General features: G+C 37.2%; 1 protein-coding gene across 3 annotated transcripts in view; it reads right to left on the reverse strand.

The window, feature by feature from the left end:
* Prkn (parkin RBR E3 ubiquitin protein ligase) overlaps positions 1-25,037 on the reverse strand; it is a 1,244,902-nt gene that overhangs the window by 1,112,280 nt on the left and 107,585 nt on the right. The gene's annotated exons all lie outside the window — the stretch shown is intronic.

Genomic DNA, 25,037 nt, shown 5'->3' on the forward strand with positions numbered 1-25,037 from the left:
CTAGAATCTCTCTTATTAATATTTAAGTACATGTAAGTCTGAAGTCTAAGTCTCTATGGATATGCAAAAATATCAGACTATATCCAAGTTCTTACATAGGCACTTAAGAGGTGTGCTTCAGAATGTTTCTAAAGACTAGAAATATTGTCCTGCACACAATGTTGTGATGTCTTACAGTCTAGGATCACAATTCATGATGAATGACTCCAGACTATCAGATAGCAACTGTTTCCAAGCAGATTGGCTGGAATTTGCTATTACCTTAGTTATCCACACATGTCAAATCCCTAGGACTACAATTAAGGGTATGCCATATGGTAGCAAGTGTGATGGTAGATTTTTAGGAACAAAATAAGAGGGATCTGACATAGAACCAAATATGATGGCAAATTTCATATGTACGGAGTTTCAAGACTATTACTGCCATTTCCTCCAGTAATCTAGTCATTTGGTACTTTTGTAGACACCACTAATTAGTAATATTTTCATCTTCAACAACATCCAAGGGACATATATTGAAATAATATTTTGTTAAGTGTCAAAACTGTATATGGATGCATCCAGGCAGCTAATCTGATGGTGAACAAGCACCTGGAAATACTGCAATAGTATGTACTAATTAAACAGGACATTGATATTGCTGAATCTGGGCTCAGTAGTGCTTACCTATAATCCAAGCACACTGGAGACAAAGTTGGGAGGATTCTCAATTCCTAACCTTACAAAGCAAGACCCTATTCCTTCCCTACCATACACACAAAGTAAACATAAAGATTCATTACTGATCAAACAATTTTCTGAAAAATATACCCAACCTCTGGCCTATAGCAAACTAAATAAAATTTAAGAAATTTATTCAAAACATTAAAAAAAAGAATGAAAGTGAATAAGTGTATTGTTATAAATGCATGCTTCTATGCCTGTTAAAAATCATTATCGTCCCTTCTGATTATAAAAATAATGGCTCACTGCAGGAAACAGGGCAATAAATTATTGGCACTATCCCCTTATCCTTTTATACTTTTCTATGCATGTGATTTGAAGTATTAACATAGGCCGCGATGTACATAACTGGGCTACTATAAAGTGAAGACATGTAAAAATCACACAGAAGATGGTAAGGTTTTTATTGAGGGCAGAGAAAGTCCATGGGGAAAGTTCTTGGCTGTTCACATACAGATCAGTTTCATTTATCTTTTTTTCTGCAATACTTAATTATTTCATTGGCTGTGTAGATTTAACAAATCTACTTGCACATTCATTTAGTAATTATCAATGCTTATTTTGTTCTCCACACTGTGTATGTCGTGAGGAACTTAGGTGTAATGGAAAAAAAGCAGCACAGAAGCAAATAAAAAAAGGATAATTAGGCATGGGAAACCCTAGGAAGGAAATAACATACAATGTTTTTATATGTGTCCTACCAAATTAAGTGATTAGAGAAATAAATTGAATATGAGATTTAAACAAAAACCTGAACAGAAAAAAAAAAAGTTCAGTCATGTACAGGAAGAAAGTATAACCCAAACAGAGAGAATGACACAAGTAAAGCTCATTCTACTGCAAAACTGACCTCAGTGAATAGACTGAAGTTACCATGGACAAGAGATGTGAAACAGAGGGCAAGGCCAGGTCAGGCATGAGCCTACTGGCCATAGAATGACTTAAATAAAGTACCAAGTACAACGTGTGTAAAAAGAGTGTTTTAGCACTGAAGGTAAGGAACAATTAATGACTTAATAAGATTTTCTTGTCTATCATATTACAGATGACAAAGAGAGCAAGGTAGTAGACACTGAGTTATTACACTAATGCAGGCAAATAAAGATGTATTCTGCAGGTTAGGCAATTCTGTGTAGATGGGCTCTGTGTGCACTGATGGAGGGGGCAGATTAAAAAATAAATCCTGTTTTCTATTTCAGGAATTGTACAAAATGGAGTGTCACTTACTGATATTGAGAAGATTTATAGAGAAATAGGTTTCCATGGGAAAAAAGCAAGAGTTTAGTTTTGTATATATTAAGTTTCAGATGTTTGAGAAACGTCCACATGGGGTTGTCAAGTAAATAATGTGGATAAATGAGACAAGACCACTGAGGGGAGAGGCAGGTTGAAGATATAAATTTAGGGATTATTAGCATATAGATGGTTTTTAAAGCAATGGGAATGTGACCCAAAAAGATGCTAAAAAGCACTCAGTGCCAAGCTATGAGGAACTTTAACATTTGAAAGTTGGTTAGACTCAAGCCAGAAAAGGCAGTATAGTAGAAAAGATGATAGAAGTAGGAGGACTTAGCAACACCCAACAATACAGTTGATGCCAACCAGGAACTCAGGGCCCCAAAGAGTACACAGAAAACATAAATGTGGCAAGAGATAGAGAAGGGTGTAGATCAAGGACAGAGTCTTATAAGGTGTATGACATCACAACACAATCTGTTTAAAGAAGTTGTTCTCAACCTGTGGGTCACGACCCATTTGGGAGAATTAAGCAACCCTTTCACAGGTCTACTCCAATAGTTTGTTAATACAAGTATCTCTCATTTAATTATTTCTCTCTTGCCAGGCTGGTATGTGGTTACAAATGGAGAAAAGCACCTGGAAGATGATAAAAAGGTTGAAGATTGGAATCAAGTGTGTGTGGGGGAGTTCTTAGAGAAAGTGTAGAAGTAAAGAAGGAACCTCAAGGCAAGCAAAGGCTTCTGAAGGTTGATGAACAAGAGCTGTGTGTCATGGATTCTGGCTTGTGAATTTGAGATGCCTAGCTTAACCCTGCTACCCTAAAGTATTCAGTTGGGGAGGAGGGATAAGAAGAAAGGCTACTGGAGGGGAGCAGCTCAAAGAATGAAGTCTGAAATTCTGAGAGGCTGTCCACATAGATAATGAATTCTCAAGAAAATTAGCAGAGTTGGAGCAAAGAAAAACATGTGAGAGAGTGATAATATCACAGTGTTCAGGGAAAGGAGGTGACAAGAGGCCAATCAGCAGATGACAAAAAGCCACATCAGAAAAAAGCATGCTCATACCCCGGGGCAGGAAGTTCAGGAGTTTTTGAGAACCATGGAGCTCAGGAGATGTGTACAATGATAATGCCCCCTTAACTTTAAGCATGTGCATCTACAAGGAAAGGTCTCCATAGAAGGAGGCCTCCAATTCCCAAGTGATACTGAAATTTAATGAGTTTGTGGATCATGGAACAGAAATCTACAAGCAGAATGGATGTATTATTAAGGCAAATGACAGAACATAATTTTCTGGGGGTGAATTCTGTGGGAATGACAGCACAACAGACCCACAAGCTGGGCAACATGCTGCACATGGACAAACACAGGGAAAATGGTTTGCAAAAGTCAATAATGACAACAGAATCTTAGCTACACTAAGAGTTTAAGTGATCTCTGCAGCGAAACCGAAGAAATGTCTTATATATATATACCCTAAGAGTATCATATAACAAATAAAATATATTCAATTCTAAACTGACCACTAAAATAGCCTTTAAATCAAGGCTTTAGTAGAATGCCAAACAAAAAACATCCAAGAAATCAAGGATACCATGAAAAGATGAAAACTAAGACTAATAGAAACAGACAAAAAAGAAGATTCTAGGCTCCAATGAGCAGAAAATATTTTCGAGAAAATCATAGAAAAAAATTTCCCAACTTTAAGAAAGAGATGTCCTTAAACATATAAAAGGCCCACAGAACACCAAAAACAGTAGACCAGAAAAAAAAAAAAAAAAAAAAAAAAAACCTCCTCCCACCACACAGTCAAAACAAAGAAAAAATATTAAAAGCAACAAGGGAAAAAGGCAAAGTAACATATAAAGGCAGACCTATCAGAATCACATCAGACTACTCACCAGACTATGAAAGCCAGAAGGATATGGGCAGATGTCATACAGATACTTAGAGACCACAAATGCCAACCCAGACTACTACATCCAGGAAAACTTTCAATCAACATAAATGGAGAAAAGAAATATTCCATGACATAACTAAATTTAAACAATATATATGCAGCAATTCAGCCCTACAGAAGATGCTAGGAGGAAAACGCCAACCCAATGAGATCATCTACACCCAAGAAAACACAGGATAAAGACACTATCACAACAAGAAAGCAAAAGAAAACAAGCACACAAACACACAACCACCAACTCCACAATAAAAGGAACTAACAATCATTAGTCATTAATATCTATTAACATAAATGATCTCAACTCTCCAATAAAAAGACAAAAACTAACAGTTTATTGCAGAAACTGGATCCAACATTCTGCTGCATTCAAGAAACACACATTGATCCAAACACCTTAATTGTGGGAGACTTCAGCACCCCACTCTTGCCAACAGACAGATCATTGAGACAGAATCTAAACAAATAATGAAACTTACTGAGGTCTTAAATCAAATGGACCAAATAGATGTCCACAGAACCTTCTCCAAACACAAAAGATATATCATTTTCTTACAAATCTGACAGTGTCAGAAAATATTTGAAAATGTAAGAAAACAAAAATCCCACTGAAAAATCCCACTGAAATTTCATGATTAAAATTTGTGAAGTCCCCTCCAAAATAACCCCCCCCAAAAAAAACAAACATACAAACAAAAAAGCAAAAACATCAAACAAACAAACAAAATAAGCTGCGTGGTGGCACATACCTTTAATACCAGAACTTGGGAGGCAGAGCCAGGCAGATATCTGTAAGTTCAAGGCCAGCCTGGTCTACATGGTGAGTACAGGACAGCCAAGGCTACACAGAGAAACCCTGTCTCAAAACAAACAAACAAAATAAACAAAAACAGTTTGTGAAGTCTGGATTCAAAACAAAACTGGAGTTTGGAAAGATAGTCAAGAGCTCATGCTGCTCTTATAGAGGACCCAGTGTGGTTCCTAGCGCCTGAGTCTCACAAGTGCTCATGACTCCAGTTCCAGTGCATCTCACACCGCTGTTCTCCATGAGCATGTGCATATACATATAACTTTTAAAAAATAATTTGTAAAATCTTAATTTTACAAGCTTAAAAATAAATGAATAAAAACTGAAATATATTTTTGAGTAAGCAAAAGAAAAGAGCATTAGTCTCATAACAATTCTGGACCTTAATAAGCTTATCAGAGACAGAAGAAGAAGTTATTCCATTTTAGTGCATGGCTACTGTTGATGACAGGAGAAAGTGGAGGTACACAAAGGAGTCCACATGATGTTCTAAATTAGCAGCAAATAAGCCAACACTGTGATAGATATTTTTTAAAATATTTATTTATTTATTTTTATTTTATGTGCATTGGTGTTTAGCTTGCAAGTATGTCTGTGTGAAGGTATCAGATCTGGGCATTACAGACAGTTGTAAGCTGCTGTATGTATGCTGGGAATTGAACTCAGGTCCTTTGGAAGAGCACTCAGTGCTCGTAGCCACTGAGCCATCTCTCCAGCCCCTGTGATAAATATTTATTGACAATGAACACTATGTATGTGAGATTAGTGTCCTCTGGAAAGCTGTCAACATAATATAACCTGTTTGCTTTCTTTCTGAGTGTAACATAAAAGGTATCGCAGAACCCAAAAAGAGGTTGATAAGTCTTTCAAAACAAGTATGAAGCATTTGGTGGAGAAGAACTTGGCAGCCGGGGGTGGATCCTAGAAGCAGGCAAGAGGCTATGAGTGTCAGTCTCAGAAAAGACCCTGTGCCCAGATATATTTGGTCCTTGTGGAGCTCCTATCCTTTCCCCATCAGACTAACTCCCCTTCTTTCTTATGATTCCCTGTACTCTGCCAAAGGTTTGGTCATGAGTCTTTGCTTTGAAAACACTGCTAGTTAGAGTCTTTCAGATGCGCTCAGTAGACTCCTGTCATATGTTCACTGCACATCCCATCTGTCTTTCTAAACAAGGATTGATCATCTTATCCCATGTCCGCTCTCTTGATTATCTTTTTTTAGGTGTACAGATTTCATTATGTTTATCATATCTTATAGGTCTATATAAGTGAGTATATACCGTGTTTGTCTTTCAACCAAGGACCATGTATGGATATAACCTAGAACTTCTGCTCAGATGTAGCCTGTGGTAGCTCAGTAACCAATTGGTTTCCCATAGTGAGGGGAACAAGGACTATTTCCAACAGGAACTCAATGACTGGCTCTTTGGCCTCCCCACCCCCCAAGGGAGGAGCAGTCCTGTTAGGCCACAGAGGAGAGCTTTGCAGCCAGTCCTGAAGATACCTGATAAAACAGGATCAGATGAATGGGGAGGAGGTCCCCCCTATCAGTGGACTTGGAAAGGATCACGGTGGAGATGAAGGAGGGAGGGAGGGACTGGGAGGGAATGAGGGATTGGGACATGGCTGGGATACAGAGTTAATAAAATGTAACTGATAAGAAAAAAATAAAATTCAAAAAAAAAAAAAAGAAGTGGGAAATAGTAAGGTCTGGAGTGGACAGGAACTCCACAAGGAGAGCAACAGAACCAGAAATTTGAACACAGGGGTCTTCCCAGAGACTCATGCTCCAATCAAGTATCATGCATGGAGATAACCTAGAACCCCTGCACATATGTAGCCCATGGCAGTTCAGTGTCCAAGTGGGTTACATAGTAATGGGAAGAGGGACTGCCTCTGACATAATCTGATTGGCCTGCTCTTTGATCACTTCCCCCTGAGGGGGGAGCAGCTTTACCAGGCCACAGAAAATGATAAATGCAGCCACTCCTGATGTGATCTGATAGACTAAGATCAGAAAGAAGGAGAGGAGGACCTCCCTATCAGTGGACTTGGGGAGGGGCATATGTGAAAAAGGGGGTGGGAGGGTGGGATCGGGCGGGGAGGAGGGAGGGGCTAATGGGGGGATACAAAGTGAAGAAAGTATAATTAATAAAAAACTTTAAATAAAATAAGAGGCTATGCGTGGACTCCTACCCACAAGAACCTGTATTGTGTTGCCCCACAGTGATCACAGGGGTTTGTTATGCAGAAAAGGTAAGCAACACAGGTAACAACCTGGAAGATAAACATAGGTGTACTATATGTGACAACTGCTTACCATGATAAACTCTCTGTGAAATGTTTTAGAAACTCAAGTTAGACATTGTTTTGCTCAAGAGCAAGTGGAGCAAGTGTGTTTGTATGTGTGTGTGTGTTAGTTTAGCAGTAATATTTTTTTTTGCCTGTAGCACAATATATTGAAAGTATAGAGACACAAATACATAGATTATGCAAATATTCAGGAGTCTTAAGTCAGGAGGATCAAGAGTTTTAGAGTTGGTTTAGCCATTTAACAAGACCATGTTCCCAAGCCCAAAAGAAAAACCAATAAATGAGATCGTTATCACATGTAAATTAAAACTAGGGCAGTTTGGCAAGACTACCTTCACAGGGTACAGGACAACAGAACTTGTCCCATTTGATGAAACACAGCAAATAAGAAAAGGATAAGTTTGATCCAGAAGAAGGCCCTTTTAATGTCTAAACAACAGTGTGTAGAGAGGCTCTCTACCTCCACTCTGTGAGTATAAATGAGTGTTTTTCTGCTCCTACTCAGGAAAACTTCTTGTAATGCTGGCACAGCGATCGGAGGAACAAGAATCAGAACAATTCCTTTGCCAACTGAGAAAAATCTATGAGGCTACAGTTTGACAATTCAGAAAGCCTCTAAAATTAAAATTAATAGTGAAGACTGCTACTGCTACACTTTCCTCCTTATGCTCTGGCGGGGACTACTGCTCTAACACAGTACCCAAACTCATGACTGCAGGGGAGGTGAATATGCTGCAGTCAGAGGCTCTGGGCATTTATGTGAGTCACAAGTTGTTTCTCTTTAGTTTGAACCATCACTGTCCCTAGCACTTCACTCTGGCAGCCATCCTGGGTGAGCCAAGCTTGCTGGATCCCACTGATGCCCAGTGGACTCAACACTGTCTCTTCAGGTGTTAATCCTTTCAACATGGCAGGGAAACAGAGCATCTAAACAACATCATTTCCCTCAGCACTGCTGCCAGGTCTAAGCTCCTGGGAGAGAACACCACATACAGCTGTACCACATTTTCTCCAGTTACTTGGGTTCAGCTCAAAAGGTGATGTAGACTCAGATCTTGAATAAAGCTTCAAAATCAGCTACTTCCTAGAAAATTAAAGTTCTGACTCCAGAATAAATATCACAATGAAAATATGCACATCATGTAAGCACCTGAGTCTGAAAGCAGCCTCTTGAGATGGCTGCTCCTTATCACAAAGTGTTAATCTGGTAATTTGATGAGCAGACATCACTCTTGCTTAGGGCGCACCACTGTACCACAAACACTAAGAATAAGGCATCTTAGAGAAGGCACCATTTATAACGCACTCCTCAGTATTTCAAGCTATTCTCAACCATCCATATTATTCCACAAATTTTCACTGACTTTTAAGGAACTGTTTAAATTTTCCTATTTTTCATTTGTTAATACTATCCTTGGTAAAATATGTGAGAAAATATGCATAGTTACAATCTTCTTTAGAGGCATGTGGACTGGCACTCCCTTCCTTAGTGTCCAGCATCCTGCCTGGTCCCACACAGTGACTACTCTGCAGCATCATGTCCAGGCATGAATGATGCTTCACACAAAAGTCAAGATGCCTCCCTGCCAGTTTTGGCCTCCTGGAAAAAAAGCTGAATCAGCCAAGCTGAGGCATTCTTGCTTCTAGGTGCAAGGGAACTGAAACCTCCTTCTATTAATGTCTTCTGGTCTTTGGACTTCTATAAAAACATTGGCAACTGCAAAGATAACACATATAAACTGTTGTGCTGTCCTCCCACTCATTAGCAATTATTTTTAAACTTATCTTTCTGTACCCTGGTCTTGATTCTTTACCAAGAACCAACATGAACCTAAATACTTGTTGATAGACACATTGTTAACAAGAAACAAAAATTAAGTAGGAGTTCAATTCTTTCCCATTAGTGAGGAAAGACAGCTACAGAGGGAACATACTGTCTTTAGTGATTGAAGTTTGCCAACTACTGAGACCCAGGTTGTGACTATGACTAAACACAATTCCTCCGCTTTCTTTCATCTAGAACTATTTGTCTAGAGAGCATTTCAGGGATTACTATTATTATTCAACTTATATTTCTATTTATATGTTATTCATTCTCAGCTAATATGGTTACAAAAAAGGACAGACATGACTTGTCAACTACATGAACAGTGACTTCTTTCATTTGCTATATTCGTTAATGAAAGGTTATAATTTATTTTCAAAGAAAGCATTTTGTTAAGGTAAATTATTTCATGAAGGTGTGATTATTTTTATCACAGTGCAGGAAAAACTTAGAAGTTTTTACTTGTCTATTTAGCTTCATGGATAGAAACCATATATATGCCCTGCTATTACTTTTTACATTTGCCATTTTTTTCATGTCCATTATGGACAATGTATATCAACAGCTAACATTTATTCATTCAGTTTCATGAGTACATATTTACTGGGTATCTGTTTCTTTTCAGAAACTTCTCTAAAATGGATACAATATCTTCAAAGCCACATAGCACTAAACAATCATCACTAAAAACACTAAAATTGTGTAGTTACAGAGATGTCTATTGAATACTAAAAACCAAGATGGCCTGATGAAGTGACAGGTGCACACATGTGTCTCTTTCCTGGCAACCAGATCACCTTCAGATTCTTTTATCCCTTAAAACTCTTTCTTTTATCAGCCTTCCAACTAGTTCCAACTCTTTATCGATTTTCCTGTTCATCTTAATATGCAGATTTCCTTCCTACACTGTTCTTCCTCAGCTATGTGTGTAGGTGGTTCCCTCGACTCTTAAAATGCAATGGAGAATCTACATCACCTTAGGGTTGCCCAAAATTACACATAGTTATTAAGGAATTTATTAATCATATCTCAGGAGACATGATATTGAGAGACACTGAAAAACAAGCAAAAATTTCATATTAAAGAGTTAAAATCAGTACTGCATTAGGGTACACAAAGTTGAGTGAGGGTCAAGATACAAATACAGAAACAATAGCAGCCACTGTTTAGCATTTACATGAAACATCCAATGTAACAGACTCCTAGATAATCAGGTCTTTTCTTAAATAAACTGCACAGTTTCAATCAAAGAACTGGGATAGAACGTGATAACCCTCTGGGCATCTAAGTGACTAAATACCTAGCGCCAGTTTGTGGGCTCTGTTTATTTCTTTCAAATAAAGGAAAGGGGGCAAAATAAATGCCTTTCATTTTCAACGTGACCTTAGGGATAAAACAAGAATAAAAAGAAAAAGATGGAACACCTGACAACATTTTGACATTTCAGTATGTAACACATACACACACAGAGATACTAAAAGAAAATGACCATGTTAAAAAATAATCAAAACAAAAGAGTTGTATTTCAAGTTATAAAAAGCTCTGAAAAATAACAATTAAAAGTAACAAATTGGAAATAAGCAAAGATATAGACAGATAAAAAATAAAGATGATTAATGGCAGGAAAAGCAATCAATTACATGGAAAGAAGACAGTAATTTCAATTTTATGATTATCAAAATGATTACAATTGGAGGTACCCTCAGTTTGGATAGGAGTCTGCAAATAAAAATTCCAGCCACTTCCTAACTTAGGAACACAGAAACCTTTCAGGAATAATCTTGGTAATAGAGATATGACAAATGTATTAATATGAAATTCTTTGAACAGCAATTTAATTCATATGAATATATCTGAAAAAATAAATGGAAAAAATAAAAAATAGCCTTTAAATAAAGAATTTATTTATCCATTAAAATATAATAACCTGAAACCTAAACATTAGTTACTACTAAATAAAAGCCACATTGTACAAAATTCTGTGCATGTGTACATGCATGTATGTATGTGTGTGTGTGTGTGTGTATGTGTGTGTGTGTGTGTGTGTGTGTGTGTGGGTGGGTGGTGTGTAGTAAAAGCCTTTTATGTTGAAATACACAGAAGATACTGTGCACAGGCCTCAAAAAGACTTGGGAGTTTAATATAGGCTATTTCCTTAGGCTGAATATATACTTACTACCCATTTTAAAGTTTCTGTATTTTTTACACATTTAAACAAAGAATGCAAATATTTCTTACACTAAAAATAACATTATTTTGTAAATACTGTCTCCATGTCTTCAGGGCAATATATTTAATAAAGGAACAGTGCTAAAGATAAAAGATATCTATATCAAATTATAAAACGTGATCACATATTCTATTTGCTCATCATTTTGAATATATTTTCAAGTGGTTTCAATATAATAGGACCTTAAATGCTTTGCTCTGAGCATTCTTGATTTGATTTTTCACACATAGTTGTATTTTAAGGGCTGTTCATTTGATTGCATTTGGTTCATTTAAACTCATCAAAATGCAAAATCTTTAAGAGCTATTTTATCTTAAGAAAAACCACCCAAACCCATTTAAACCTAATGCATGTCCTATTTTTTTCTCAGGAAAAGAAAAACAAATTTTACAAAAAGTAAATGAACTTAAGCTCCAAAAGTTCAATGTGATATAAACATAAGCCACGAGACTGACAATCATCCTGGCCTTCAACTCTCATTCAAAAGGATCGTCTGCCTAAACATGACTTTTCAATCTGTCTTCTACATAATTCCTTGGGCCAACTTTCCCTGTCTTTGAAAAATTGGATATTACATTTTTTTTTTTAGTTTTATTTTTCTTTTTAGTTACATTTTGTTAACTCTGTGTCCCAGCTGTATCCCGCTCCCTCATTCCCTCCCCAACCCCGCACTCCCTCCCTGGTCTCCTCCCTGCCCCTTTCCAAGTCTACTGATAGGGGAGGACCTCCTCCCCTTTCATTTGACCCTGTTTTATCAGGTACCTTCAGGGCTGGCTGCAAAGTCCTCCTCTGTAGCCTAACAGACTGCTCCTCCCCTGGGGGGGGGCGGGTCAAACAGCCTGCCCTTGAGATCCTGTTAGAAATAGTCCGTGTCCCCCTTACTTTGGAAAACTACTTGGTTACTGAGCTACCACGGGCCACATCCAAGCCGAAGTTCTAGGTTATATCCATAGATGGTCCTTGGTTGAGTGTCAGTCTCAGAAAAGACCCTGTGCCCAGATATATTTGGTCCTTCTAGAGCTCCTATCCTTTCCATATCATACTAACTTCCCTTCTTTCATATGATTCCCTGCACTCTGCCGAGGGTTTGGTTATGAGTCTTACATTTTCTTCATTAACACAGCAAGTGAATGGAAACTGCCTGTCCTCCAGGAATCAGAAAACTGTGCCTACCAATGCTGCCTCTCTATTTCTATAGACCTGTTTCCAGTCCTTCAAATCATATAAAACACAGTGATTCATCTACTTTGAATGACTTATTGTCTTTCAATCATATATTTAGTTTTCCTTCAAGACTGTCTTTGTCACTTTTCTCATGATTTCCAATTACTGTAGTTATTGCAAACTTTTATGTTAGACACACAGACACACACACACCACATTTGGATTATACTATAACTAACTGTTTATGTTTTCTTCTCTCCAGACTCTGAGCTCTTTGTAGTATGCCATCTGACTTGTCTGTATGTTCTCAGTACCTTATCAGGTAAGTAAAAGTCCACTACGTGGATTAAACATGGATTAGGAAAATTGTGTCTATTTTTAGATAATTTGCCCAGTAAGATACAGCTAATTTTAACATCCTTTCAGACCTGTGAAGGGTAGGTCAAAGGGCAAGGCATTCTTATACCACATGTGATGCTGAAAAGTTTGGGAATAATGCAGACAAAGAACAAAGACTTGGGATCATCATAACCTCCCGGATGTGGGTGGTAACAAGAGGGCAGATAAAGAATTTACAGAATGTTCCATAAATGTCAGAAACAGAGGAGAAAAGGCTTTAAAGACTCTAATGATCTCAGATAGACCACAGAATGCTGATGGGAAAGAAATTTACTAAGCTGACACTGGAAGGTCCCATTCTCACAGAAACTTACTGTGTCTCTACAATTAGAGCAGAGATGGTGATAAGCTAGGCATCATATCAGTGCTATTGCTCCAGCCAACTCCCCAGAACTGATAAACAGCTGTCATGCTTTGCTATTTCTTCAGTAATTCCTCCTTCAAAACTGTTACTCAGAGTTTGATGCCTATTACTCAGAGTTTGTGTCAAAAGTGCTCTAAAATGCAAGCACATGTGCTGAACTGAGGATTCATTATTATTTCACACTCTCTGGGCATAAGAACAGACTTAATGTCAGAAATGGTTCTTCCTAGAAGAGCCTACAGTACCACAGCAGGTTCAAGGAGAATGTCGCTTCTAAGCTAAGAGGCTACCACAAAGCTAATAAGAAGATTAAATGGATTAAGAATAACTCAGACTAATATAAATTTGATTTCTGTTCCCCTAAAATTACAAAGTATCTAAAATAGAAGAGGTTAAGTGAAGGGTGAAAGATGGCACTAGTTTCATTCATACATGATTTACTTTTGTGGGAGGTTGCTAAAAGATCACTTAGAAGAATCAGGAAAATATTCAAGGCTGTTATAAGCTAATTAATGAAAATATGATGACAAAAACCAAATTTCAAATTTGACACTGTTATAGTCCAAGGAGAAAAAGAAACCAATTTTCTTATGGAATGATTTATATAAAATTTTTGCAATTATTTATAAACAAAATAGTTATCAAACTTGGATTTCAATAGTTTTCTTTAGCTAATGGATTTGGGTTAAAAATAGTTTAAATGAATTATATGTATAATTTCATCCAATTTATTTTTGATAAAGAGTAAATACAGAGAGGTGGTCAAAACTGGGTTGCAAAGACTGACCATAGGGAGATGGGGTGGGGAGGAAAATAACATATACCTTCACAATTAAGCAGAGCATCTCACTCACAAAAGGTTACAAAAAAGTGCAAATTTCATGATTTCCTCATTTTTAATTGCTGAGTGGTCCTGAAGAGACCAGATAAGCCAGGGTCAGATGGAAGGGGAGGAGGCCCTCCCCTATCACGGGACTTGGAAAGGGTCAGGGAGGAGATGAGGGAGGGAAGGTGGGATTGGGAGGGAATGAAGGAGGGGGCTATGGCTGGGATAGAAAGTAAATAACCTGTGATTAATATAAAAAAATTAAAATAAATAAATAAAAAGGAAAAAGTGAACTGGTTTAGGGGTAGAAAAGTGTCTCGTGAGTGGGAGCTCTTGCTGCCATGTGAGACTACATGGTAGAAGACTAGAACAGATTTCTCCAAGTTCTTATCTGACCTCCACATGCATGCTGTTGTGTGTGCATAGATTATTGCATAAATATAAATAAACTAAATTAGATAAATATTTGAATTATTTACAAGTATAAGATGCGAATCATGACATTCAAGACATTAAATTCTACATGGGTAAATCCTTCTCTGTAAAACCTAAGTAACATAGAAGTCTATTTGACGACATTATTAAACATTTAACACTTGTCCATCCATCAGTAAAAAGAATGCAAAATACAGAGCTCCAGGACTTGCATGCAAGCATGTCTTATAGGAGGAAGATCTATCCATCTATAATGTTCAGGCTACTTTACAAGATCTTAAAACTTGTAAAAGTACACCTTAAATGTATTTACATGGAAAACACAAACAGTGGAATAAAACAGATGTCTCTGTGACTTCAGAGACATGAAAGCTGAATAATTTTCTGTATCATTAGGCTATTCTAGTTTCAGAAGTTAAGAATCCTGAACATTTTATTGGTATGGTTTTGAGTGGGGGAGGGTCGGTAGAGGACACCAAAAAACAAGACCTTCTAAATCAATATGACCGAAGCTCATTTGAACTCACAAAGACTGAGGCACCATGCACAGGGCCTGCACAGGTCTGCAGCAGGTCCTCTGAATATGTATTATGGCTTCCAGTTTATAGTTTTTATGGGATACCTGGGTCTCTGATTTTTATGCCTTCTCTTGGGCTCTTTTCCTCCTGTTTATTAGTTTTGTCCAATTCCAATGTGTTAGTCTTAGTTTTATAATCTTATATTTTATTTTATCTTATATTAACTTAGTAGCCTGTTTGCTTTCTAATGAAAGGGGAGGTGGGGAAGAACTCTGAGTAGAGGTAGGAGAAACTATAATGAGGATATATTGGGTAAAGGAAAAAAAAAAAACAATTTTCAGTAAGAGAAAAAATAACCCCCCCCCAAAAAAAAAACCCTAATCCAAAAGTTTGCTTAAAAAGAATCCTGAACATAAAACACTGTAATAAAAATTTTTGTGTTTTTAGACTAAGTAGCTCTAAAAGAAAAGACAAGGATCTATGACTAGAAATCATACCTATGAATAGAGATCAATCCCAGGAATCAGTTCAAGTTCAAATTGTCATGACAATATCTTAAAATCATAATCTTAAAATCAGTTCTTATATTCATTCTCCTTTGTATTTCAATAAGAGGAGTTCAAATCAAATAGCTCAAATAGTTTGCTCATAAGCTTTCAATCCCACACAGGACACAACAGAATGTTTGGGACTCAGTGGTTCTCCAAAAGCTTACACCAAAGTTTACAACTATTAGCTGGAAACAGCAAAATATACCAAACTCAGAAATAAGGAGAACCATTTCTTTACTTGTTTTATTAGACATTCTAGATTCATAAGAAGATTGGGCCTATAAAGCTCTGGTTCCCATGGTTTTACTGTCTGTTACCACCAAATTTCTTACTGAAACTTGGTCAGTGTTATGGCATTGTCAGGAAGACCATGCAGCTCTCCTCCAATGGTTGAGCTTAACTCAGCTGTAAAGAGAAAGTCAGTCTCTCTTCAACTCTGTGCTTTCCCAGTTTCTGCCAGAGAAGGACCTGTGACCTCTTCTTTCTGAAGATGCAGCACACAACACGCCATCTTGGACAAGGAAGATGGGCTTCATTGATGAAACCTGCTGGGCCTTGACCTAGACCCTTCTTCCTCCAGAAACTAGAAATGAAGTTGTGTTGTATATCACTTACCCGGCTGGGTGAGTAGATTAAGACTTGCCATTCTGTGTGGCAAAAACTAGAAGGAATTTAGACATTAACCTATAACAACTAGCAAAGACACTATACCATGTTAGAGTACTAAGTACTTATTCATAAACTATTGCTTCTTAAATCCCACAGCCTCTTTTCCTTCTGTTCATAGTATATTTTAAAAATGGGTGAAAAGGCAAAATAAAACACACAAAAACCCATCTGTAGATGTAATCCTTTCCTCTCCCCGACAAAGAATGGGAGGTAGAGAGCACAAATGCTTCTAAAGGCTTCAAAAAACCAGTGATGGTTTTGCACCAACAAATGTAGTAATTATTCCTAAGACTGATAAGCTGATTCGGCGGGGCTCTATCACTCATGGATTTCTCTTCCCTCCTTGGAGGCAGCCATCCTAGGGAGCATTACCTTTCTACAGACAGCAGGGCCCCTAGACTTTCTGTGAGGACAATTAAGGACTTCACATAGAAATGGATACCAATTAAATAAGCTATCCTAAGTAAAAAAAAGTTAAAGCTAAATATATAGCGCTCTCAGAAAAGCCACACAAACATATAATAGCAGCAGTGCTCAAGCAATCTCAGTTCTTATTGAAGAATGTTAAGTACCTGGCAGCTGAATTGCTAAGACTTAGTCCATTAAATGGACTTTGACAGGGAGCAGTGGACACAAAATATTATTTCTTGTACCTTTCAAATATTTTTAAAAACATGAGGGGAGATCTGTTTTGTGGATAAACAGACAATTGAGACAGTGTATCCTAATATTTAAACAGTCATAGACTGGCACTATACATTCATAAACATAAGATTCCTGCTTTGCCCCAAAATGAGCTTAAGCATGGCTGGGTACTGATAAAGAATAGGGCATTTGAAAAATCTATGCAAGAAAAATAAGCAGCTATTATTCCTTTTCTAGGACTCTGGAAAGAGAATGTGAATCACAAATATATGTATATATAATGTATTACTATTCAAATATCATTATTTTCAGTGGTTCAAAGTATTTTTAAGCCTAGAAATAATTTATTCCTTTAATACAAAAAATATTGTTGGGATTATCAAAGTATTCTATTTAATTGTTTGAGTCATTTAATAAATAGCTGTATTAATTTGTCAGTGACTTGTATTACTTTTATTAGGTACTTAAATAACTATTTTCATATCAGAAAATTACAGCAAATATTCCAGCATACATGAAATATGTGACCACAATAGCCATAACCTTCCCCAACACATACTGTTCACTAGATAGATACCAGGCTTCTCTCATCTCCACTTAGCTGTGATTAGCTTTCTGTCACATTCAACCCAGTTCTCACATTGCTGAATGATATCTGGCTCCACTCATTCACCAATGTCCACCCAAAGTCTCCCAGGAATCATGAGGGACACTGGAGATTAGATTAACCTACAACAACCAGCAAAGACACTATACCATATTAGAGTAGTAAGTGCTTATTCATAAACTATTGCTTCTTAAACCCCACGGTCTCTTTTTCTTCTGTTCATAGTATATTTTAAAAATGAGTGAAAAAACAAAATAAAACACACAAAACCCCACCTGTGGATGCATGCAAACTTGGTTTCCAAACTTCTCTGAATCCCTTTTATTTTCTATTAGGAAGTCTTCAAGTATATAACTGTGCATGATAACAAAAATTAATAATGAATACTAGTTAGCAATTATCCCAGAGGAAAGAAACTAGTTCCTCCATGGTTCTATTTCATTATTACATTAACCTCCTAACTCCACCGTTAATATCATCTCTAAGATGATAAAAAGCAAATCTTGACTTGAAAAGTCAAGCAGCCACCCCACTGTTTCAAAACAGCCAAAATTCCTACCCGAGGGAGTAAAAAGAAAGGGTGCACACAAGTTCAGCAGTGAGGCCTGAAATGGTGTGCTTTGGGGCAGAGAGGAACGGTGCACTGCTGGCTATGTGATAATGTGTTATAGACAGCTACACTGACGGAACCTTATACCAGAACTGTAGAACTCACGCCTTTGAATAACGTAAAAATCCATTCCTCTTTCAAAGCCAAAATATGTCCTTGTGAAAATTTGGAGGGGAGAGAGATGTGAAGAAACATATATTCACCTCAGACTGTGTACCAATGGTAGACCAAAACAAAACAAACAAAAGCCCAACTTCCTCCGAGCATTTTATTTTTATTCTAGTTACTTATAGGAACCATGTGACACATCTCAGCATGCATAAGAACTCATGAAACCTGGATCTCTGGAGCTCCCTGTCAAACTTGTAGGAATATACCACCTAGAGTCTCTTCCCCCTGAGCAAACACTGCTTATACAAGCCTGGGAAGAGCTGTGGGAACTTATCTCTGTGAGCGCCCTGAATCTTATGAGCCCCTCTCTTCAATCAACTAGAGGTGGTTTCAATTCATAGGAAACAGATACATAGCAACCCTGCTGACTGAGAAACCCCTGTAATGGGATGGTCAGAACTCAGTTTATGTATGTTTACAAATGAGGCAAAGGTAAATGTGATAGGAGATTCTGAACTCTTAAAACATGCACTCTACCAGCTACCCCTTCTCCTACAATCTAGCTCTGACGGGTCTCCTGGAGTCTTATGAGAGATAGCAATCCTCTGCTATCGTACCACAAACAACCAATAATTAAAGCCATAGCTGTGAGGCTTGGAAATGTACCTTGAAAATCCTGAATATTAAATCCAACAGCAAGAGGTGAATGGTTTTCTAAACAAGTAAATTGATGGTTTTCTCCCCCAAAACATAAAAACAATCTCTGTAAAGGTAAGGTATATTAGAAGACAATGAAGGAGAGAGAGAGACAGGGAGAACAAGGATGAATGACTGGATGACTAAAGCTGGCAAAAAAAAATAACAAAAACACTCAAAATGTTATTCTTTCTTATTTGTAGGGCTAAGCTCTACCACAGACACTAGATCGAGGGCTTTATGTACAGGAAACAGGTACTGCGGCTAGTCCTAGTAATACACATACATCCTGAATAGCTTGAAGGATTTATAAAAGAGAGACTGTGCAGTTACAACAGTCACAGCCAAGTGCAAGATACCTGTGAATTACTCAATTCACCATTCTAATAAAGAAGTTTATTTTACTAAATAAATTAAATGCTTTAATGAAAGTGTAAGCACACCTTGGAGGTTTCAATTGTTGCTGACATAAAGACTGGTGTGGCTTCTTGATATTGTAACAACAAAAATGTATACACAGTCTAAAAATCAGGTGAAAGCTCTTCTCTACCACAGAAGACAGTGTGTAAAGGGTAATCGGAGTAAACACTATATTGTGTTATTATGCAGGAGATAGATTAACCTGATAATTGTATATGCATAAAATGTGATTAAATATAAGCATAATAAATTATCAATTATGCTACAGTGATTTGTATTTAAGGATTCACAAACACTATTCTTGACAATTACAAAATGCCCTGCCTCCTAGAAAAGCATAGAACAGAAGCAATCTTGATGAACAGAATGTAATCCGTATTCACTGGAATTGTTATGCAGGAGAAAAGCGAGGAAATTTGTAATTCTCTATGTTGCAAGATTAAATAACTCCATCATAACCTGGGTTTTCAACATCATGAAAAGGAAATTGTCATATTTTCTCTGGAAACAAATTATAAACCAACATAAATTTATTTGAACTAAATGAGGTTTTTGGTTTTTTGGTTTTTGTTTTGTTTTGTTTTTTTGTTTTTAAAGAATAACCAAGTGATATCTATGGCTTGGAAAACAGTAAGACAGTAACCTAAAGTCGGGATAAAAAGGTTCCTATGTTCAGAGTAAGAGGATTGGAAGGTAGTAGCCCACCTCAGCAATTACCAACAACAAAAACACAGCTGGCAGTTCCACCTGCATGTCTCACAAACAGCTTTTCAGAAAAATGGAATTTCCTAGGCAGGTGGGCCCTGTGCTCCAGCTCTTTCCACTTTGGCTCCATAGTGTAGAGTTCAGTTTTCAGCATCACTGACATTGCAGGACATCAAGGCATGTCCTGGGGAGCTGTGTGCCATGCTCTAGGCGTTCAGGAAGCTGCCACTGTCATTGTTTTCATCATGGACAGGACAGAGTCTACACTTAACCAGCTTCTCACTGAGTGTCCTCACTGGCACCAGTACTACTGTTCACCCAACACTGACTATCTTCTGCTAACATGGGCTTTCTTGATTACCCTACAAACATGGAATGGCCTCTTTGGCACCAGCCCTACCCCCTGAAAAAAAAATGGCACCTCTTTTGCGAGCCCAAATCATTAGTTTTCCCTGTTTTTGTGCCCACTGAAATTCTCCAAATTTGTTAAAATATAGAAGTGGAAATTTTTGTTTATTACACAAGTGATTATTCAATGATGTCTGAAGACTTATATCAACTTGTAACATAGGCAGATGTATTTATACCTGTTTCTCTAGTCTTGTTGCAATTGACACGTGTGTGTGCCTGTCCTATCTACTCTCTTAGGATCACTCTATAACTGTTCAGAGGCCCTACATCTACTGTTTCTTCTGCCTTTTCTCAGAAAACTCAGAGAAAATGGGCCCACTGATTTCCTTCCTCCTAATCCAAGTTTGATTCACTTTAAAACAGTTTTCTTTTCCAGGGTGATGTATACACAATTAAGTACATAAATTGTGTGTATGCTGAAGTGATAAATGCCTGCTAAGGAATACTCTGAAAATTAGAAAGAGAAACTTCTAGAAAATAATCAATAGCTCATTCCACCCATAAACAAAGGCATGTTAAGCACTTTGTATTCTTTCTGGTCTGTTTCTTCCATCCTTATGCTCCAGGGAGGAGGAAGCATACTGAATATGTTTTAAACAGCTCATATAGTAAGTGTGTTTTATCATATTGCCTTTTAAAATTTATCTTTAAATTTGATAGTTATGAGTATTTTCTCTCTGCTTCAGAGCAGCTATCTTGCGTTGCAACTGAATAACAATGAAAGTTGCTCTGAGCTTCCTAGATATCCACAGCAGCAGTGATGTGCATTAAAAGTGAAAATAAACTTGACTTTATTGTTGATATTTGCATTTGTATTTAATATTTTCAATCAGCACAAGAAATCCGGTCCCAGTCCTCTTTTTGTTTTCTTACATTAAACCTGCCCTGGATGTTATACATACATTTTTATACACTTGTTACTTTATTGCCTTATAATTTTGTTTCTGTCAGAGTCACTGAATTCATATTCATATGTCTAATGACATCTAACATACTATTTTGTACATAGTAGGATCAAGGAAACACTCAAAATTGAAACCACTTAGGAACATTTCAATTTCAAAAGATAATTGCTTACTGTTGATTAAATAATTTGTGAATGAAATACCAAGTGCATGTATGAGTTACTTTCTGTTTTGACAGTTTGCTCACATAGGATGCGCGTGTGTGTCTGTGTGTGTGTGTGTGTGTGTGTGTGTGTGTGTGTGTGTGCTTACCTCTAAAACTCTCAGATTTCAAAGTGCTTATCTTGCTTCTCTTTTGAAATAAACTGTGTATTCTTTACTAGTAATATAATAAAAGTTCATTATGGACTTTTTTCTTACATAAATGCAAAAAAAACTCTTCAGTTTTCATGTCTAATATTATTAAAATTAATATGAGCATTCTAAAGTTGTCATCCAGATTTTTTCCAAGTGATTGAAAATATCTGATTAATCAGCAAATGAAAATCTAAAGTAACTCTTAATTCCAGTTTCAAGCCGACCTCAGTCTATCTGTGAAGTTATGCAGCTTTGTTTCCATTGAGAAAGTGAGCCAGCAGAATAGAAATGAGCCACTAGTGCACCATATCGTTGAGCATCCATTGATCTCCTGGCTTTCCTGCCACTTCTCATCTGAATCTTCCATTTACTGACTTCAATGAAATTACAACCTAAATGAGTGTCACTAAAGTGTCTGTAAAAAGCAGGTGCTTGCTCTGATTTGAACAAAGTATAATGAAAACAATGAATGCCACAGTGAAACACATGAGAAATGCTGATTATAATCCATGGTTTGTTCAAGTATTAATCAATGCTATGGAGAGCATGTTTTATTATGAGTGAATTAGTGAGAAAAATAACATAGTGACCCCTTGCTAAATCGGACATATGTCATGTGTCAGTGTGAAGTTGATCCTTTAGATACACAAAACCTGATGGTGAGGTAGAAGTAGCTGGGTTCTTGGATTACCCTCTTTATGTCTCATATAAACTAGTATGTCAGTGGAGGAGCTACACTAGACCCAAGGCCCTCAGCTTGGTGATGCCTTGACACTGGTGCTTGCACTACCTGGGAACAATCGTCTCTGAAGGGAACACAAGCCAGGTTCTTTTTTTTTTTCTTTTTTAATTTTTTTTTTCTTTTCCTCTTTTTGAATTTTTTTTATATTAATTACAGTTTATTCACTTTGTATCCCAGCTGAAGTCCTCCCTCATTCCCTCCCAATCCCACTATCCTCCCAAGCCTCATTCCAAGTCCACTGATAGGGGAGGTCCTTCTCCCTTTCCATCTGACCTTAGCTTATTAGGTCTCATCAGGACTGGCTGCATTGTCCTCTGTGGCCTGGCAAGGCTGCTCCTTCCTCAGGGGGAGGTGGTCAAAGAGCCAGCAACAGAGTTCAGTTTATTCACTTTTTATCCCACCTGTAGCTCCCTCCCACCTCCCTTCCCAAACCTACCCTCTATCCAACCCATATCCCTCTCCCAGTCCACTGATAGGGGAGGTGTTCCCCTCCTTTCTTCTGATCCCAGTCTATCAGGTCTCATCAGGAATGGCTGCATTGTCTTCCTCTGTATCCTGGTAAAGCTGCACCCCCCTGAGGGGGAGGTGATCAAAGAGCAGGACAATCAGTTCATGTCAGAGACAGTCCCTGTTCCCATTACTATGGAACCCACTTGGAGACTGAACTGCCATGGGCTACATCTGTGCAGGGGTTCTAGGTTATCTCTATGAATGGTCCTTGGTTGGGGTATCAGTCTCAGAAAACACCCCTGTGGCCAGATTTTTGGTTCTGTTGCTCTCCTTGTGGAGCTCCTGTCCTTTCCAGGTCTTACTATTTCCTACTTCTTTCATTAGATTTCTTGCACTCTGCCCAAAGTTTGGCTATAGGTCTCATCATCTGCTTTGATACCCTTTAGGGTAGAGACTTTAAGAGGCCCACTGTGGTAGGCTCCTGTCCTGTTTCCTGTTTTCTCCCTCTTTTGATGTCCATCCCCTTTGCCTTTCTGAATAAGAATTGAGCATCTTACCCAAAGTCCTCCTTCTTGATTAGTTTCTTTAGGTGTACAGATTTTAGTATGTTTATCCTATAATATATATCTAATACCCACTTTCTTAAATGATGCCAACTCTGAGATCAGGCTATTCTAAAGATTCTATCCTGATGATATTAGAATACCAACTCCACATGAATGTTTGGAAACCATCACAAATAGCTCTAAGCTTCAAAGACACAAGCAAGGGATATAGACAGGAAAACAGGAGTAGAAATACATATGTAGAAGATGCATTTTAATACTGTGAAAACAAAATTACTAAAAGGCTCATTCAACTTAATTGATATTCATCTCTTGTATGCAGTAGAAAAGCTTAATACCAGAGTGTTAGCTGATATAAAAGCTCTTTATGACATTGAGTTAGGTGAAGGTAAATTTAGTTAGTAGCCACCTAAAGTATTTCTTCAGTGGACAGTTTTGGTAACTATATAGTACATAGGAAATCAGTACATTGAATTTTTGTAAAGTATCAAAATCAGTGGGGTTTTTTGACTCATTATAATTCAGGTTTATACAGCAATTAGAAAAAAAACCCTGTTTTTAGTAAATAGAAAGATGCAAGTCCAATAATTGCAAATATTTATCTACTGTTTCACAGTTTACAAGAAGTTTTCACAAATAGAATCTCATTTGAATTTCAGCACAGCCATGTGAAATAGGTAGGTTATTACTATCCTCATTGGATATATTTATTCATGTATTCATTAAAAATGTATAAATAGTTGTTTCAGCAATGCATCTTCTAGCAACTACTACAGATTCTGCTATATAATGACTATTTGGGCACTGTCCAATCATTGTTCCTAAGGTGATTTTATAGTTGATTAATGTGCTGATAATCATTTTGGCATGATTGAGGTATCATTTGAAGAGTTTAAAGAACTATTGATCACCTATTTGTTTATTCTCTATCTACTTATACCCAAGTAGCAAAGCTTCAAATTCAATAAAGAATAAAAAAAATGAGATTTATTTTCTGCTCTGAAGTTTGTATAGCCACAAATTGTATTATTTGATTGGACAATAAAACCAGTGAGTATCTTAATTCTTTCCTTTGATAATGCACAGATTTATGTTACCTTGAATAAAAAAAAAATTAAAGATTCATAATTTAAAAGAGAAAGAGAGAGGTAAAGATCCATAAAAAGATAAAACGTTGACATTAGTTAAAATTATAGTTTGGTATAGAACAAAACTAACTGGAGGGTTTTGTAGTTCTAATAGTCTAAAATATATTGTGATCCCAGAATACACATCAAAGGCACTTAACTCAGCTACATCATGGCTATGAAAGCCACAGGACATCACCACTGAATAGTGAACATTCAGAGAGCTCAAGATAGGGCCAGTTAGAGGACACTAGCCAGAACCATGATGGCTAGACTACAGAAGGGTAAAAAGAGCAGGATTCAGGTGTCGGAGTATTAAAAGCAGTAATATATAAGACAGAACTAAAGATTAGTTGTAAAAACAATAGGACAGTGCAAGAATTCAAAGGTATGGTCAGAAGGGCCCACGGCTAAGTACAAGGCATAGAGTTATCAAAGACAAGTGTCACTAGGTACACCATATGGTACAGAGAAAGAAACTTGCAAGTTCTCATCAATGATAGGTCCAACAATAAAAACAGTTTTAAAAAGAATTAAAAAAAATCACTCAGACTTTATGTGTTGTACTTTAATACAGTTAACCTACTTTACTTCCTGAGATGTCACATATCTTAGAAGCAATTTAGCAATCATAAAAACTGTTGCACTGCAATGAGAAACTTCAT

This window comes from Psammomys obesus, unplaced genomic scaffold (genome assembly GCF_907164565.1).
Source record: "Psammomys obesus unplaced genomic scaffold, mPsaObe1.curated_primary_1811, whole genome shotgun sequence".
NCBI lineage: Eukaryota > Metazoa > Chordata > Mammalia > Rodentia > Muridae > Psammomys > Psammomys obesus.